The 18,972-nt window shown below is 35.0% G+C and overlaps 1 protein-coding gene across 11 annotated transcripts in view; it reads right to left on the reverse strand.

Moving 5' to 3' along the window:
• Positions 1–18,972, reverse strand: part of PCDH9 (protocadherin 9) — a 669,192-nt gene that overhangs the window by 629,477 nt on the left and 20,743 nt on the right. The gene's annotated exons all lie outside the window — the stretch shown is intronic.

The following is an 18,972-nucleotide window of genomic DNA, read 5'->3' on the forward strand; positions in this document are numbered from 1 at the left end:
ACTCAAACATAAAAAGGTAAAAGTCTTAATGTTTGGTTAGCATTTTGAAATCCTGACAGAAAAGAATGTATGGACAGTACCCACAACCTTATCTAGAAAAGTGCAACCACAGCCCTATAGCTACTGCTATTCCTAAAATAAAGGGTGATTCAGGTGGCTGCAGCACTGGGCTTCCTCTGTAATCAAGCACTTGCTTAGTCAGGCTAGGAAAGGCATTTAAGTGACTGCATTCCAATGACTTAATGGGGCATAGACTCCTAAATACTTCTGTGGGCAAGACCTGTAGTGCAGAGTCTGCCTAACCTTAGATATCACTAACTCTGCCCATTGACTTCATAGGCAGCCCTGGGGGAATTGGATGTCTGAAAGCTTACTGCTGTTTCAAATCTAAGCCAGGTATGTAAAAGTAGATGCCTTGACTTTTGCTTCAGTGGTTCTAATGAGATAAGAGAAAAAGAAAGTAGTCTGGCTCCAACATTCATTATGATTTTATGTAAATTATTTTAAGTAGGGATTCTTGCCCTCCAGTGCACAAGGATCCTGAGGTTGATCTACTTTTTAAAGATAGTTTAGGAAACTTTCAAAGATTTTGCAAGTCAATTTTATATTTGCTTGGAAATACACAATGATGGTAGGGTGTGTGTATTCCAGTATCATGAAAAGCACCTTTAAATACCTTAGTGTTCTTTTATCCATTTACCTTTCCATTCTTGCATTATAGAAACAGTACATTCTCTCACTGTGAAAAAATACTGGAGAATTATTTATTCAGGTAAGATTTTTTTCAAAATTTATAGGCTAATTGTCTATGTAGTTCTTATGAACTGTTTTTAAACAGTCTCTAAAAAGAACTACATATGGGACTGTCTAAAGAAAAAAGAAACAGTTGTGGAGATGGAGGAAGGAAGAAAAATTAGGATGTATTAGCTTGCACAGGATTTCACAGACATTTCTACAGAACCCCACTCTTTGTACTGATTTTAGAGAATTTCATCATAAAGGTAGATCCTTGAAATTTTCTCATCATCGTGCCTGAATGAGCTCTCAAATTACAAATATATGCATATCTACTAGAAAGCATTCTCCTGAGGCTGAGGTTCTGGCATCCAGCTTAGTCAGGAAGGGAAACCATAGAAAAGAGAAATTATAGTCCTGAGTCCTAAAAGGTTACTGTTCTCAGTAAGAAATCTCGGCTATTTACATCACTAGGCACAGAAAAAGACACCAAACAGCTTCCCCATAGCCAAAATGAGGAAAACATCTGGATTTGATAGTCATTCCTTTTCCAACAAATGGCTGTACCAAGTTAGAATTTTCAAAATGTCTATCCCTTTATGTACATAGATTTAATTTAATTTAAAACAAGGCTCATTGTATAAATGCATCGCATCTTCAAAGACAGCCTTCCTCAAAATCATAGCATGAGAGCTTCCCGTGGTTTCCATGGAAATGACCTTTCACTATTTCCATGGTAATGGATCTAGTTTTATATATTTCTCTTTTATGAGACTTTATTATACCAACAAAGCTACCATCCAGAATATAGTCCTTAACTTATGGATGTGAACTCACTGCTAGAAATTATCTGGCTCCCAAGCCCCATGGGCACGCTAAGCTTTTGTATGTCTTTTTAGTACTGTGCAACAGACTTTTGAGAAAGATCACCTATTGCAAATTGTCAGTAGAGAAATGCTGACATATTTTGCTCATTGCTGTTTCTAAAGGAGTCTCTGGCTTCAACTGCTGCAGTCTTTTCCAGACTGCTCCACTGCTTCCAAAGGCAGAACAGCTGGAAAAAAATAGAATGGATTGAGAGCTCAGAGTCTTCTATAAATTCCAGACTGTTGATCATATCCTGCTGTGAAATAAACATTATCTAGGGCATTTATTGAAAATCTATAGACCTTTGAAATTACATAGGCTTGTTGATCTTTCTTTTAGAATTTATACTTGAAATTGTTTTTCCCTTCCCTGTTTCTTTTCTTTTTTTTTTTTTTTTAATTGTTATGGTTATTGTTGCTGTCATTGAAAGCTAAAATCTTCTTTACCCTGGAGACAAAATGAATGGAAGCAGTGGATTCAAACATATAAAATGGAGAGCATCAGAACAACCAAGGTATCCCAGACCCCAGCATCCCTGACACTCAGCTAGACCGATGGTGTTAAGTGCCTTAAGGTGTTATGGAGATGGAACTTGGACAGGATAGTGAGGTTCATAGATAAAAATCCATACCCTTTGGAGTAATGTTCCAGTAAGGTGCAGTTTGGAAGGAAATTTTAAAAAATACTTCAATAAAGCTTCTTCCATTCCTGTCACAATATCTAGGGCTTAATAATAAAGTAAACCCCCTCCCATCCAGAAAAAGTAAACAAATTAAATCCGTGACAAAACCATTAGAGAAGTGCAAATCCCTTAGAGAATGAGAAAAACACATAAACCTGATTGAGCAATTTAGTCTGACTCATGTCTAATTGGTGATGATGCATAAGAAAGGAAGAATTCACGCCTGTCATTCAGGTTGAAGTTTTCTGGGCTAGCCATTAGAAAAACGCCAATTTTTAGAGTAAGTTAGACATGAGACAGACACAGGTGGCTGTAAGACAATGTTTGCATGCAGCAAAGGTAAAAGAGCCACTCTCCAGCATGAAATTTAATTTTGATGCTCTTTTTTTTTAAACTAAAAAATAGGTCAAAATAGAGATCTTGCTCTTAGAAATGTTCTTACTCCTTCATCTGCTTCAAAGGAGATAATGACCAACGTATAAATCAATTGTCATTAAGTAGTCAAATGGTATAAAAGCACATATATTACTTTACATTACTATTAAAGAATATCTAAAATGCTAGGATCATCAATTATGCTTTTTGTCAAGGTACTACAATGACAATGACTATCCAGGCTTCAGTCTGCTATCACTGAAAACATTCAAACATTCCACTCCATTTAATTCTATTCCTTGCACATTTCTAAATGAAGAGCACTGCAAGAATTTACTTTTATTCTATATATTGAACTCACAGCCAGAGAAATATTGGGGCTGGAAATACGTAGACAGAACACTCAAAGAAATATGATGTCTGAAAAAATGGACATCATTCGCTTTAAATCTCTACAGGGTTCATGTTTACACATGAGCTACTAACATTTAGAGTTAAATTCATAGGACTGATTTTGACCACTTACTTCAGGATGAAATGAGATCAATCAATGCCCCCAAATTGTTTGTTTCTCTCCACTAACTATAATGGGTGTCTAGGTGATTAGATCATTCAGTCAAATGAATTTAATCTAACATAATTGCAGACAACTGACAATACTAAAGGACAGCATTTATTTTCCTGGAACGATTTCTCTTACACAGAATTTTTGTGTCACTAGTTCTTTAGAGAAAATGCTTAAAATAATTTGTTTCTGAAATTATTTTTCTTAGTGAAGTTCATATCTTTATTGATAATTATAGATCTTTATTCTATCTCATTTTTTCTCATAATTTTTAAAACAGTCCGGTTTAAGGAAGGCACAAAGCCTTTACTTAAGTGAAATATTTGCTTTTGGCAACCAGCTATTTTTGGGTATGACAGTGGATTAGTTTTTCTCTTAAATAATGCTGATTTCCCATTTATTTTCACTGTAGCTTGACATTCTTGTCACACTTACAAAGACAGACTACCTGGTTTCTTATCACGGTCTATAGCAAAGATGTTTACAGTGGTACCTATAAAAGCATTAGGATCAGGACAGTAATATACTGCCTCTGTTTTTAAAGGTATAACTCTAAGTGATGTCAACATTTGCCTCCCAGGTAATACTCTGTCATCCTGATAAAGAACTACAACAGCAAAAGAAATTATCTAAGAAACAATACTAATTAGAATTTTTTTTAAAAAAATCAATAATTTTGCAAGTCTAGAGAGACTGGGCCAGCATAAGAGAAGACAAAAAACCCCCAAACAAACCCATAACTAAAACCCACAAAAAAGCCATGTTAAAATACTTTTTAAAATAAAGCATAAAAACACAAAGAAGCACAGAGACTTAACACTGTTGAAGCTTTATTACTGTACCCCTATGGTATGCAGGTATGTCACCACATAGACATGAGTATCCTGCCAGAAACTTCCATAAAAAGAAGCACATCAATGGCAGAAATAATTGACTTAAAAGTACCCCTGGAGATAAATACCAAGTGTACTGTTTGTAAAATGATGTCTCAAAGTTCTGTCATTGAAGCACACACAACTGCAGCTCCTTCCACCTCTCTCTCCCATGTAGGGCAGAGCAGCAACATTCCTGTCTGCAAAGGAGAATTTGCCTTGGTTCTGCAAGTGGACCCTGTAGTTACCCCCTCTAACCAAGGAATGTATGGTCTTCTGGCATGAAATGAAGTTTGTTTCTGTGATCTCTGAGTAAGCCTTTGGAAAAGCTAGTTTGAAGAAGCTGGAGAAGGAAAATATTTTCCTAACTACCCATAATGCTATTGTCAGGCATATTGCTGTGTACTGTCAGAGTGAAAAAGTAATACTTCTGACAGCAAAATGAGCTCTTACATTATTTTGCAATTAACGTATGTTCCAAATGATAGATTATGTTTCAAGTATTTAGCATTAAAATAAAAAAACTAAAGGCAAAAGGATGGATGATGTGACACTTCTGGAATTGGATTCACTGGTATAATCTTTCTACTCTATATTTTCTGATCCATCTAAATAGCTTTCTAGCTGGTTAAAGCATGCTCTGTACCTCCCAACTGTTGGAACTGCCATAGCCACTTGGATTCAGAAAAGGATTATGTTCTCCACTGCTTTTAATTAACGTCTTTCTGGCCATAGTCAAAGCAATACTTAAGCAATTTCTGTTTAACAATTACCTTCTATCTGAATTCTAATCCACCCACTACTTTTGATAAGACATTGAGTAGTGACCTGAAAATAGTGTTGCAAAGAACTTTGAGAAAGAACCTGGCAGGGGAGAAAAATTGCAAGGTTAAAGATGTGATAACCACTGGTTACTAATTTAAACTGCTAATGGTCTAATGGAGCTGGAGCTACGATTCCTATTGATTAGCTGAGGTTCGCAAAACATTCACTCCCAAATATAACTTGCTGTATATCGTTACATTTACAAGGCAAACAAGCTAAAAAAAGAAGAGCAACTCTGCCACACAGTAGTGGCAATGAACGCAAGAGCTGTGAAGCTCTGTGATGGGATATGACATGCTTTTCTTCGTACATTTACATTTTAAAGTTTTAATGAAAGCATATTGTCAGGGAATGCCAAGCCCACTATGTGTTTTCCCTTTGCAGTACAGTGACAGGATCCTGCTTCATGTTGCAAACAAGAAAACATTTTGTATTAAATGGGGAGTGAATATGCAAAAATGAAATCGAACAAGTTCCTACAGCAAATCTGCTCCCCATCAAAAATATAAGAGAAGCCTTTTTCAAAGACAAAATAATTTTACTCCTTTTCTGATGAAGCAGGTTCTTATCAGATGTTTAAATGCTGGCTGTTCAGAAATTTTCTCTGTCTTCAAGAAATCTGCAAAGATGCTAGAGCACTTCCTGAGACTTCAGTAGCAAAATAATTTCTTCTATTAAGAAAATAAAGTTGAAATTAATTCATGCGTATAGAAATAACTGAGTCAAACTGTTAAATGTCTTTTAATATCTAACTTCATGGATTGATGGTATCACTTGATATACAAAAACCTGCAAAAACTTCAAAAATGTAACATTCATAAGATCAAAATAAAATATAATTTACAGCTCTTTCTTTAGGGCATTGTTTTTGAGTTTACCTATGTTTTAATCTGATTAAATTGTCCCTCTAAAACTATAATAAACTGTTTTACTTTTTTTCCTTTGATGATGGCTATCAATTATGAGATTTTAGTTTATTTTGGCCATAATCTGGCTCTTACTAAGCTAAAAAAAGGGCATGTTAATGTATCATATTCAGTATGACTAAATAGCCTAGAAACTGGCGCTCATCAGTCTCATGCATGGCTCTTCAAAAATCCCAGTACAATAAGTCTGTCCTACTTAGGGAAATTACCATATCCTAATTCAACAACCTCTTTGCTTTTGCCACAATTTGACCAAGTTATTGCAGTATTATAAGGCTTTATTAAATGAAACTTAGGATGGGACTTCTACATATGGACACCAGGGATCATTTTTCTGTCACTGACATCAAATTATTTAAAAATCAACACAGGATCCCTCAACCTCAGGTAAAGTCAGATTCTGCACAAGGGGAATCCATCCATCCAGCATGGATGTCACAACCCCCGGCACACCAAGGAGCACTTAAAAGTGCACTGTACAATACTGAGCCTAACAGGCTCCTCTCAGATTTAGCTGCTAGCTAATATGAGCCTGGGTTACCCAATCAGGTTTCAGATTAGTCTAATAACTTTGGCAGTAGTCTTGCAATAAAAAGATTCATAATGGGAAAGGCAATGATGTGAACCTTAGCGAAAAGACACAAAACCATACATCAAAGACAATTATGGGTCCCAAGTACAGCAAGCCAAGTAGGTGATGACTATCATCAAACCTGTCAACAGGCAGTGTGCCGACTTGCAATCCTGATGATAGTGAGTGCTTTGTTTATTCTGCTGTGAGTAATGTTGGTGTGCTATTTCTGGTCTCTGGCTATATTTGCAAGAGAAGTGCAGGATCCTACCTCTTTTTGGTCATCTGTGTTTCCTCAGACGCGAATACTTGAACATCCATTCCCATTTCAAGAATTAAAAGTGAAAATGGTTTTCATTTGGAGTATCAGCTTCACCATAATTGAGTGTTGAGTTAGCCCCATAGCAGATCTTTAATGAGATAAATGTTATTACAGACTGTTAAAAAATAGTTGAGTATGGTGAAACTATCTCTCTGCAGAGATCTGAGGGCTCTCTTTAGAGCCTGAATTTCAGGTTCTTTTCGAAGACAATTCAAAACTGTTCTTCAGTCTTTAAAGAAGGAGTAACTTAGAAAGAAAGATCTGATTTTTCTGTATGAATAGCACCATTAAAGTTAACGCATTTTGTAAGTAAAGTATTCAGCTGAGTATTATCTGCCATTAAGATAATTAGGTCTAATTTTGCCTTGGACCTTAGTTGAAGCTTTGCAATGGGAAATAATTTCTAGAAGTTTTACCTATTTAAACAGACAAGTTAAATAGGGGATTTTGAAAGACATTTCTAGCTCATTCTCAAATCAGATTTACTTGACATCAGAATTACATTTTTAATGTGCAAAACTCGAGCTAACCACTATTAAGGAGCTATATTGGGATTTCTGAATGGAAACTATCAAGCTATATATGTCTTCAGATATGCAGATATGCAGTGCCAGTGAAAGAAAAATTTTGAAAAATTACTCTCGTGATAATACAGGTGTACCGTACGGAGTTGTCAAACATGTAAAAAATGACCTAAAACTGCTCCACTAGCAATTTTCACAACCACGATCTTAAATGCTTTTTAAGATTTCATCTACAAAATTAGAAGCCAAATCCTTTTCTGATTTAATAAACAGCTAAACAGTAGTCCATTTCATGGGGAATAAGACTGTTTTGTCCTCAAAAGAAAAATGATACCATCCTCTTGTTTAACCTTTTTTAGTCATTGCTAAACATATAGGTAAGTAGAAACTTTTATATCTGAGCAAAACAATTGCCACTCTTTTTTCCAGATGAAGTTCAGACACGAAAAAATAATTGTTATTCCAAGCTTCACAGGGCTCAATTACCTCTTAACTCAGGCAAATTCCCCATTGATCCTACCAATATTTTTACCTCAATTACTATTGAATCATGCAATAATAACAATAAAAACAAAAGACATGGAATTTCAGAATAAAACTGAAAGCTTGCAATAAATTTGAATGTGTACTAGACTACTGCATCTTTCTCCAGCATTGCCATATTTCCTTCTATTTTCATTGGGAGCTATAAAACAGATTTTTGAATATTCTAACATTCTAAAATACGCATGTTTTTCTCTATATTTTCCTCACTATTTCATCCAGTGTATTCTGTATTGTCTCCTGGATTGGGTTGATATACAAATTGAGATATATTTTATCTTGCCCTTGAAGTCCAACGTATTGTTGAACCCACACTGAATCTCCAGCAGAAATTACAGAAGTGCCAGGAGACACTGTGCTCAGTGGAGTAGCCTAATTTACTCTGAAGTAAATGGAACTACAGTACTTTGTAACAGGGCACACCTGATTAAAATCGTGATGATGTTAAACACAGATTTACACATATTTGAGGAATGTGGAACTTAGTCGACTAAGATACCTGTTTAAAAGGATTTGAACAAGAAAATTCAACACAAAGCCTCAACATTGTACAAAAGAACTTCTGAAACTTTATTGTGAATTTTAAAGTACATTTAGAAAGGATCTTATCCTTCATATCATTAATTAAAAATAAATTTAAAGAAATCCACATACTAGTAGTTTGAGCAAAGTTCAGTACAGACTTTTTGAAGTCACAATATATACATTGCATGAGAGTGCAGTAAGCTTCCAATTACATTAGGTATATATTCCTAAAATAAAGAGCTTTGATTTGACATGTGTGAGGCATACTGTTTACAATGAAAACATTTTACAAAATATAGCAAAGGAAAAATGGAATTTAATACATTTTGGATGTACAACTACTTTATACTTTTTTAGGTAATTCTATACTCAAAGTATACAAAAGTCCATTTTGAAAGGACACCTGTTCATTTGCACTGTCCAATACTGATAGGAAATTATAGTTTTAAAGATTCATTACTATACATATCAGTGAATTCTTATTCAATTCCATAGCCACTACAATGAAGAAAATATTACAGAATCATTGACAGCATCTTCTTCTCTCTTAAACTATGCATAGATAAATACATAGCAATGGTGCCTATTACTATAATAAAAGTGAAATATTTCACCTGATTTTTGCAACTATTCTTTGCATAAATATAATGCATTGTTTATATATATATATATATATATATATATATACGTTTATTTAACAATCAACTGATTGCTTATTTTAACACTCAGTAACATACAGAAGCACATACACTGCTATCCTTAAATATTTTCCACTCTGTAGTGGCTCATAAGATTCAAAAAATCAACACTGTAAATTTGTAATTCTCAACCTGGGGAAAGAATATCCCTCAGATGGACTGATACTACTTATACAAGTTAAACCATATTATGAATCCATAGTGTCCACCTCCAAAATACATAACAGGAGTAATATAGTATACTGTGGCTACCAACTACTGCATAATCATTATATAGGAAATCGTCACATCAACTGTTTTACATTTATGATTACTCATTACATTATATCACACACAGAGCAAAACTTTCCCAACAGATGGATCTCCTTTTCTACAGTTTTTCATGTTTTAGAGAAAAATCATCACACAGTGACAATGTTATGTCTGGAGAAGTATGCAAAATGTGTTTCCTTTTTCAGGACAAAAGAGTAAGCAGTAAACTACTAATTATTTTACAATTAGGATGTAAAATTAAATCTTTAAAGAGAAAGTCAAGTTTTCACCACTGCAATTAAAGAAATTATGTACTGGGGGTGTGTGACTGTCACTCAAAAGTGTGTGAAAAACATACCAGAAAATTAGTTAGCCAATAATGAATTAAAAGTTGCACTTTCCTTTCAAACAGCACAGTAGGGTTATGTGATTTGTGTCCAACCACTCTGCAATGTGTTATCTGAACAGCTCAAAGTATTTGCAAAGGACAAGACAGATTTGCATTCATTATTGCCAAATAAAAGGAATATGCTGAAATGTGTAATGACTGATGGTGGATTTTTAACCACCACCAAGGATGTTTGGGACATTAAGATTTGCAGAAGAGAGCACGTTTTTCCTTTTCAGGGTGGACAAAAACCCATTCTACATGGATTTACAAAAATCCACGCTACATGGATTTACTTACCTACTTTCTCTTTTAACCAAACTTAAGTATCTTGCACCAATGAGCTTTACTGCCTTTCCAATATAGCTGCCTTTTCTATGGAGAAAAAAAGTACTCTGTCTGCCAAACACTACCTATAGCAGTGATCACTTGGAGGGCAGAAATTGCAGTTCAGATGCAAACCTCTTTGGACTACTCACCCAGGAACACACTTTGCTTTTTCCTACTAAGTGTAGTAGACTAGACTTTCAGCTGTCATCCCTGTTAACAGCAGGAAGAAATACCCATAATTTTGCAGATCCACATGATGTTTTTCTCTTTTGCTGTCCACTAAGCCACCAGAAACTTCACGGTGACAAGCTATAAAAAAATATGCACTGCAGTTTTGCCTAATATCCATGCAAGAAGAGCACAGCAAGCCCACCGACTTCAGTCATGCTACACTTGCCTGTCCACTGCATACAACAGCACACAGGTGAGATCGAACTGCCTCGGGAACCTGAAGGGAATGGAAAGAAAAATCCCTGGCATGGCTCCTGGAGACAAGACAGGTTTAATGGCATGCTGACAGCCTGTACTTTAAGACTTTTTCTTAAAATAACAAGTAAAAAAACCAAACCAAAACAAAAACTGCAAAACAACAACAAAAACCACTCCAAAAACCAGAAGATTTGCCAGTCAGAAACCTGCCCAGCATTACTGCATTTGAGCGTCACTTTAGGTTAAAAAGAAATCTTTTAGCTTACATTTTGTGGCATATTTTTTCTCTATTTCTGTTTTAAACACACAAAATAGCCCACCCCTTACTTTGATATCTTCAAAGAGAATAACTGAAGCCTTCCAGGATCCTTGACAGCTTAAGTATACAGTAGAAATAGTTGACAATTACATTAGCTTTTCCCAGTGTGCAGAAAGGATGGCTAATGGAACTAATGAATCGTTTGCTGTTCCACTAGTCAAAAGTCTAAATAACAACAAGACCTTCAGTCAATGCTGCTGAAGAAACATTTCCTTAAACAATTCACAATCAGTGAGAGATGACCTCAGATTGCATCTGCATGTATGTGATTTCTCCGCTTTAATTTACATTTTCTTGTGTAGACCTACATAAAATTTAACCATTTGCAACAGTTGCTCTTTTCCCCAATGACTGTTTATACCAAACAGGGAGGAAAAGAAAAGTACCATAATTTAAAGGTTAAGTCAGCTACAATGAACACAACATCAAGTTAAAATTTCCATTAAGCCAAAAAATGCCCCCAAGTTTATATTTTTCTTAGAGACGTAATAAAAAAATTTTATTGTATATTAAGTTTCTTTTCAAATAAAATAGAGTTTCAAAAATAAAGACGAATAATTCTCTTCTTGCTTCTCCTTTTTTCTATTTCATGCAAAATCCACTGCTGCCAGTGGTGGGACTTTTGGTTTAAATCAGTGTGAAAAGAAATCAAGTTTCTGTTAACAAACTGCTATGTTTCAAACTGCTCGTGTTTCATAGTGCTAAACATTTTATTAAAAAACATTAATATCCCATAAGAACTCAGGGCTAGGAGTGCTATTGTTGTTTTGAAATAGTATTTATCAGAGGGATAGTGGGAGTTAGCTAACATCAGATCAGCTCATGAATGCAGACTGTAAAACAATTTTTATATGTTTGGGTTTTTTTTGTTTTTTTTTTTTTTTAAGTTCTAAAGCTGAAAACAGTATTCCTAAACAGAAACTGTATTCCTTAATTATCTTTGAAGAGAAGGGTTGGACTAACCCTACATTTTTAATCTTTTTTAGGATTTAGTTTAGCAGGATAAGAGGTTATAGTGGAGTAAAAAAATGATTTAGTACAGTGCCTACAATCCACCGATGTTTAATATAGTTGATCATCAAAATACTTAAAATGATAGTATTAAGTGATTTATGCAGTTGATGACATGAATGTTTATGACAGCCTTAGCCTCATAGTTGCATCTGCTTGACTTTCACCCACTTTATTTGAAGACATGCATGTGTAAAGATCAGTAGCAATTGCCAATTTGCCTGATGTACCACATCAGGATACAAAAACTGCTACAGATTTTCCCCCTCAGGTGCAATTTTGTCATACTCCATTAATCCTTTCAATCCTCCCCCAATCCTGTGGACTTGTTACTTAGTAATCCCTGGCTGTTGTGGTGAAAGAACATTAGAAAGTCTCTGCTGTCTGCAAGGCAGAAAATTACAATGGTTGTCTATTAAATTTGGCTCTCACAGTGCCCCCTTGGATCAAGCCTGCTTGTCACAAACACAACCAGTGGCCATAATGTCAGGACAAATTATCACCGATTTCCAAAATGTCAATTTTAAACTAATTTTGTGTCACAATGTTGCCTCTTCAGCACCCAGACAAAGGCTGTATTTTTAAGGAGGGAGAGAAAAATCTTAAATCAACACATCACATAAGGTAGCTTCATTCACTTATGCATGTCAGGTTTTCAGTTTTCAACTCTCAACCAGGAACTCTCCCACATGATTTCAGCCCATTGTGCAACTGAACAACTTGGCTTTCTTCCACTTGAGACAGTTAAAGAGAGATTACTGGGAGCATTCCTTTCCAGGACTGCTCTTGTTAAATACAAGATTCTCTGTAAACACCAGCATTTTTCTTTTTAGTTCAACATTTTCACACTGCAAAGTAATCTGTCTGGATCTTCTCTCTCTCTCATATGCACATGCACACAGCTGCAGGATTCCTATCTCTGATCATGTATATCCTTTTCATATTTTTCCCATATCGACAGAAGTCAAATTCATATATTTTTTAGGAAAACAAAAAAATTAAAAACCCCCAGCCTTTCATCAGCTTGATTAATTTAAAGCTGTAAACCTTGGTTTAATTCTACTGACATGAAAAAGTAACAGCTACAAGCTCCCAGACAGGATTTGTGATTGATTATCTAGTGAAGCCTTTAAACAAAAGCTTGTTTGCTCATTAGTTGCACTAAGGCCTTTAGTGACATATACAACCACAATCTTTAATTAAGAAAAAATATGACTAAATATTTAGATATTATAATTCTGAAAATGAGGAAATAAATAAGCAAATAAATAAACCAAACAGCCAAAGCTTCACAATCAACCACAAAATAGAGGAAAATTTAAAATAAAGCTCTTCTTAGGTAACTGAGACATTTATTGTTGTAGCATTTTATTTTTCAGATATGACTTGTCTTTTGGAAGCACTGTACTGCCACTACTATTTCATCCTTCAGAAATTCAGCAAGATCTTATCCTTTCTACACCAGCAGTAGCCAGGAGTGTGATTACATGATCTACATGCTTGCCACCCATCACTTATGTATCTCAGCATACTGTTGCATAAACCACTCTTACTCATCCATGGGTACAGTGTATCCTGCCTCCAGACCACTGAGCTAGTTTTGTTTGTTTTGATGTACACAGAGCATAAGGTGTGGGAAGTTTTCTGCAGAAGGGATCACATTTAAGCTTGAAAAGACTACTGAAGCCTAACCCAAACAACACACCGAAAAAAAAAGTAAAATAATTTTGCACTGCTAGTTTTAAAAATATTTGAGACTTTTCTGTTGAATTTCAACACTTATAATACCATCAGAAGTCATCTACAGTGATACTAGCTTTGTCTCCTTTAACAGCAACACTGTTAAAAACAGCAGGATACTGTTATGGTAAAACACTTAAAAGTCTCAATAAATTTAGTTTAAGAAATCTTAATGCATGCTGAGCATGATATACATTCCATATCTGACAGAGTGATAAGTGAATTAAGTGAAACAGAAGATTTAGGTGTCTAATTCTGACCTTCATATCTCTTCAAAGGTCATACTAGCAGTAGCAGGTACCATGGACTGCAAAACCCATCACTCCAGTCTACACCGCTGCCTACATTAGCCCAAAGGACACTGACACATGGACTTTGCCTGCAGAGATGCTCAGGACAGGCCTTCCCACAGCACAGGCAGAAGCCAACCATGCCGCAACCAAAGGTACAAGCCAAACTGGTGGCAAGGAGTTTATCTTCAAGCACAGTGCAACAGTTCTACACACCTATACATGGAAATTGCACCTGACAGCTCACTCTTAGTATCAGCATGGTGTTTCCCTGACTGAAATCTTGTAAATCTCTGCCCAGATGCCACAGGACCAAAGGTTCACATAGTTGCAATGTTGAGGACCTTCACATCCAGAAACAAATAGTAAAATGCAACTAACACAAATGGAATCAGAAATACCCATGTGGAGGTGCTTAATGATCTCTTCCAGTTAGAAACTCTGTCCAACGATATTGCTGATGCCTTAGTGATGTCCCTATGTGTTTTATTCTCATTTAGACTCTAAGCAACTGGAATTCAGCCAGGGAACTGCTTGCTAAGGAGGAACCTGAGAGTTACAAAGGTTACAAGTGTTCATCTCATCTGTTATATCATGCTTTTGTTTAAAGGCATTCCTACAGAATATATTCACCTTTGATGTATATATGCAATAGGTCTCTGTGGGAGAAGCCTCACATTGATTTGGACTGCAATTGCACTGGATTTTCAGATGGTTCATCGTAACATTTGGCTTCTGTTTTTATTCTGTAAAATAAATCTTAAAATGTCATGGAATTAGATCTTCAGCTGTTTTCATAAACATAGATTTTCCAGTACTCTATGAGGACTTGGTTAACTTCTCAACTGGAAAGCATGAAGTACTTTTGGGTTATTCACAAGAGAAATTATGTTTGTCTTCATAAAAACTATTGAAAATTACTTTGAATTTCATTCTGATGACTAATACATATCAGTGCATGTTCATTAGACAAAATGAATAATGTACCTTTGGCCACCATAATGTCTTCTCTCTGAAGCAGAATCCTCAGTATTTCAATAGGTACATGTAATCATGTACACACAAGCACATGTACACATCTGTTCTCATATCTATACATGCACAAGTACAGTCACAAGACAACATGATGACTGGCCTCATATGCCCCTTATTTGAATTATTTGGGCCCAACTAAACTAATGCAACCAAAATAACTAGAAAAATTACACCAGCCAATCAACCTAAATTAATGGAACTAATTGAGCAGAATTAAATTAAATAATTAGCACTAAAGTAAGAAGCTAAAAGATATTATTCACTATTACACACTAAAAGAGTCATGACTTTAAGATGGTGACACAGTATGAAACTTCATCAGAGGCCAGTTCATGGAATTTCTCCTTGCACAAAGCAGCATCTACATCCTAAAGTTTTAAGAGAGTGGCTGAAGACTTGCTGTTTTTGTTTTGGTGTTGGTTTGGGTTTTTTTTCAGATTAATGACTGTCATCACTAATGTTTCCATTTAAAATAGTCTAACCTCCAGATTAAATCATGTTTCAAGTGAAATAGAAGACGACATCCTTAGAATTCAGTTCTGTGATCTTTATGAGTTTATCAGGCAAAAGTGAGGCTTTTCAAAAGCACTTCATATAAAATGCAAAATTCCCAGAGATTTTAATGCAAATCTTTTCCTAACCATAAACTGTTCTGTTAAAATTTTATCCTCAATTAAGTTAAGATTCAGTTATGCTGTGCATAAAGCCAGTACAGCTAGTTTTAAATAAAATGTTACACATAGTCAAGTTTTTCAAAAACAAACCCAAGCAGGTAAGGCTATCACTATTACCTTAGGATGTGAAAGTGTAATTGTAAAATAATAATGATCATCTTATAACAAAGAAAGGGAAAGTATAATCAGAAGCAGTTTAATATTCACCATCAAGAGGAAGATGTTAATTTCCAGCTGTTTCCATTTTTAATTGATGATTTTTTTCTGAGGTGTGTGAAAGCCAGCCAATTTTCTTCAGAAAAGTGCTTTTATTCGTTTAACTCGGTAAGAACCAGATGCTTCTTATTGGTCTACTGCACCATGGGGATGGGATAAAATATGAAAGCAAGGATTTCTTTATTCTAGCTAGGAAAATTAACTGTTAAGCTCAGTGGGGGCAGAAACAAAGATGGCATTTAGATATAACTAATTTAGTATCTAACCAAAGCAGAGCCCTCTAGGAGAAGAAAGAGACCAAGGGAATGCAAAATTGTACATGAATTATTTCTGAGTCAATTCCTATAAAAGCAGAAGAACTTTCTTTTATGCTCAAATGGATTACACACTTTCTTTTATAATATGCACATTGTTCACATTTTTTAAAGATAATATAACGAACAACTACGGCTAAGAAAGAAAGAATACTCTTTCTTTTTTTTCTATACATTAAAGTGCAAGGGTCATCTGGAGATGAGACCTGGACTGCTTTTTAAAACACAAATTGTGGGACAGATCCTCAGCTGATAGGAAATAGTTCTGTTAATTTTATTGTTCAATTAGAATGCAATGTAACTATGATTACAGATTGCTTACATTACCATATGTTAATAAAATAGCAAACATGACTTGCAAATGTTGTTCTTTGCTTTGTTTTGGCTCCTTTTAATTGCTTGGATTTTCTTTAATTGTAAAGAGTTTATTTTGAGGGGATAAATTCTCACTTCTGCTGTCAGACCAGGCTAATCATTCCCTACTTAGCTACATTTCTAAAGACCTAAGATTTTGCTTGAAAAGGGGCTTGGAAGCAATTGATTTGTGTTCATTAATCCATAAACATTTGATTTCAAATCAGATTGCCAGCAGACATAACCTCTCTGCATTGCTTCAACAGAGACTTGATTTGATTAATCAAACAGCTCTGATTCACTGAATTGTCTACAGAACAGTTGTCCCTGACAATACTATGCAAATAGCTGCTGATGTGGTACTGGCATCCCAGATTTCTAAAACTGCTATGTTTTCCTCCATGAAGACATCAACACTTTATATCTAATTCAATTTTAGTCTTCTATATAAGTGCTTCTGCATAGGATGTACATAGTTTTCAATCCATGTTCTACAATTTGCTTTGAAAATAAGTGTCACCTATAAGATTTTATTTCACTATACCTCAGTTTACCCTTTACTGAAAGAGTAATATTGATATTTCTGTATTGTAAACCACTTAAAATTACATAAACAATTATATATATATATATTTCTGTGTACCATTACTACATATATACTACTATAGTACCACTATAAATAATTTTTAATTTTTTTTTCAGGAGCTATGTAACAATATATCTCATGTAAGCATTTTTGCCTGTTCTGTTTGAAAGAGCTGTCATTGATACAGAATTAAATGCATTGGTTTAGGGAACAGGATTTTTTTCTATTTTACAATTCCAAAGACAAATATGCTAACTAAGTCTACATATTTAATACCGACCGTTGATCAAACAGCATGAGCCAGTAGCATGCAACAGATGTATGATTCACTTCCTAACAGATAATGGATACTTCATGGGATTATTTGTTCATTCTCCTGGGAAATAACGCAAAAATGAAAAAAAAAGTAGGCCTGCAGTCAGGGTAAGAGAGAAAAATAAGAATATTTTTGCTACATTTGGTTAGATAGGAAGAAAGTGGGAAGAATAGTCAAAGTACCCTAAAGAATCAGAAAAACTAAGCCTGTAACATAAAAAAAAAAAAAAAAAAAAAAAAAAAAAGCATGGGGCACAAAACTTTAAATCAATAGATTTCTAAAAAGTGACAGTTCCCAAGCCTCAGAAGAAAAAACTTCATGGACTTTCATGGACTTTGAAGTTCAAGAAGAGTCATGGACAGAAGACTTTAGGGAAAGCAATAAAAACTGTGAAGGAAACAAGTACCTACTTTTTTCCAGTGGTGCTTTAAATATTGCAGTTCCCAGGAGTGGGCTGATGCCATCAACTGGTTCACCCTGCTGGCTGACCCTGAGGAGCATTATGTAACCACCCCCCGATAAAGACTCACCTGAACCTACCAAGAGTTTTGCTTTTTGGGAAAACATATTCTTAATTAAAATGGTCAGTTCTTCAGCATTCTGTCAAATAAATATGTTAGCTCAGAATAAGGAGAAAAACCTCAGCCGTCCTATGCTGACTCTGCCAAAGTACAGATTGCTTAGATTTTGTTATTCCTCAACTTCCGTTTGAAACAATCTATTTCTTCTTATGATTCAGAGAAAAATGGACCTTCTGGTATGATTTTAGTCTAAACCCACCATATTGTTTTGGTAAGCTTCTTAGCAAGTACTTCTGTATCTTAAACTGAGTATTGTCGGTACTCCTGCGAGATAAATTACCTTACAAGTATTCAGTGTACAGGCAGCCTCCCCTCATTCAACATGTGATAAAATTATAACTAGATCACTCATGGGTTTACTGACAATGTATTTATGTTTCATAATTCGTATGTTTTAAAATGAAAAATATGTATGTTAGTAGTTGTATCAGTAACTTGTTTATGATTTGTGCTAGATTTTTCTTGCTGAAGTTTTATGTATTTACAGCATTTTGAACAACAGTGTGTGCATTCAATGGTAATTGCTTAAAGAATTACAGAAGAATTGGTGATTTCTATGCAGATTTTTGGCAGAGTTTGAAGTCTCAGTACAAGTGGAAAAAATAATTTTTTTGAGAAATAAAAAGTGCAGCTCTTTTCATTATTACACTGACAGAAATATGAGCAATTTTCATAAAGAAAAGAAATCAAAATGTGAGGAAAAAAGTTTTAGGAAAGAGGTTCAAGACCCTCTCTACAACTCCAGAAGTAGCAAGCCTTCCTACATTGGCAATCTTACTTCAAAACTGGGATGTGGTCAAAAGTGAAACATCTTTTAGAATTTCAGCTACTCTCAACTAGACTTTTTCCCAGCATGCAGATTAGGATAATACCCTGTCTGTGTAAAAAGAAAGGTCCATGACTCCAAACAGCAGGAGTGCTGAAGTCAAAACAAGTACTGCTTGACAGAACTGAAAAAGGGAGTCTGAATGCTGCACTTCCTTATTTTTGTTTTTATTAACAGGAAAGATGTGCCCCATCATACACTTGTATTCATTCCAAGCATCTATCACCTGAGTTTGTGTATGATGTTATATTGCTTGAAGATGATTCTCACAGCCTGAGCTT

This window comes from Anomalospiza imberbis, chromosome 2 (genome assembly GCF_031753505.1).
Source record: "Anomalospiza imberbis isolate Cuckoo-Finch-1a 21T00152 chromosome 2, ASM3175350v1, whole genome shotgun sequence".
Classification (NCBI taxonomy): Eukaryota; Metazoa; Chordata; class Aves; order Passeriformes; family Viduidae; genus Anomalospiza; species Anomalospiza imberbis.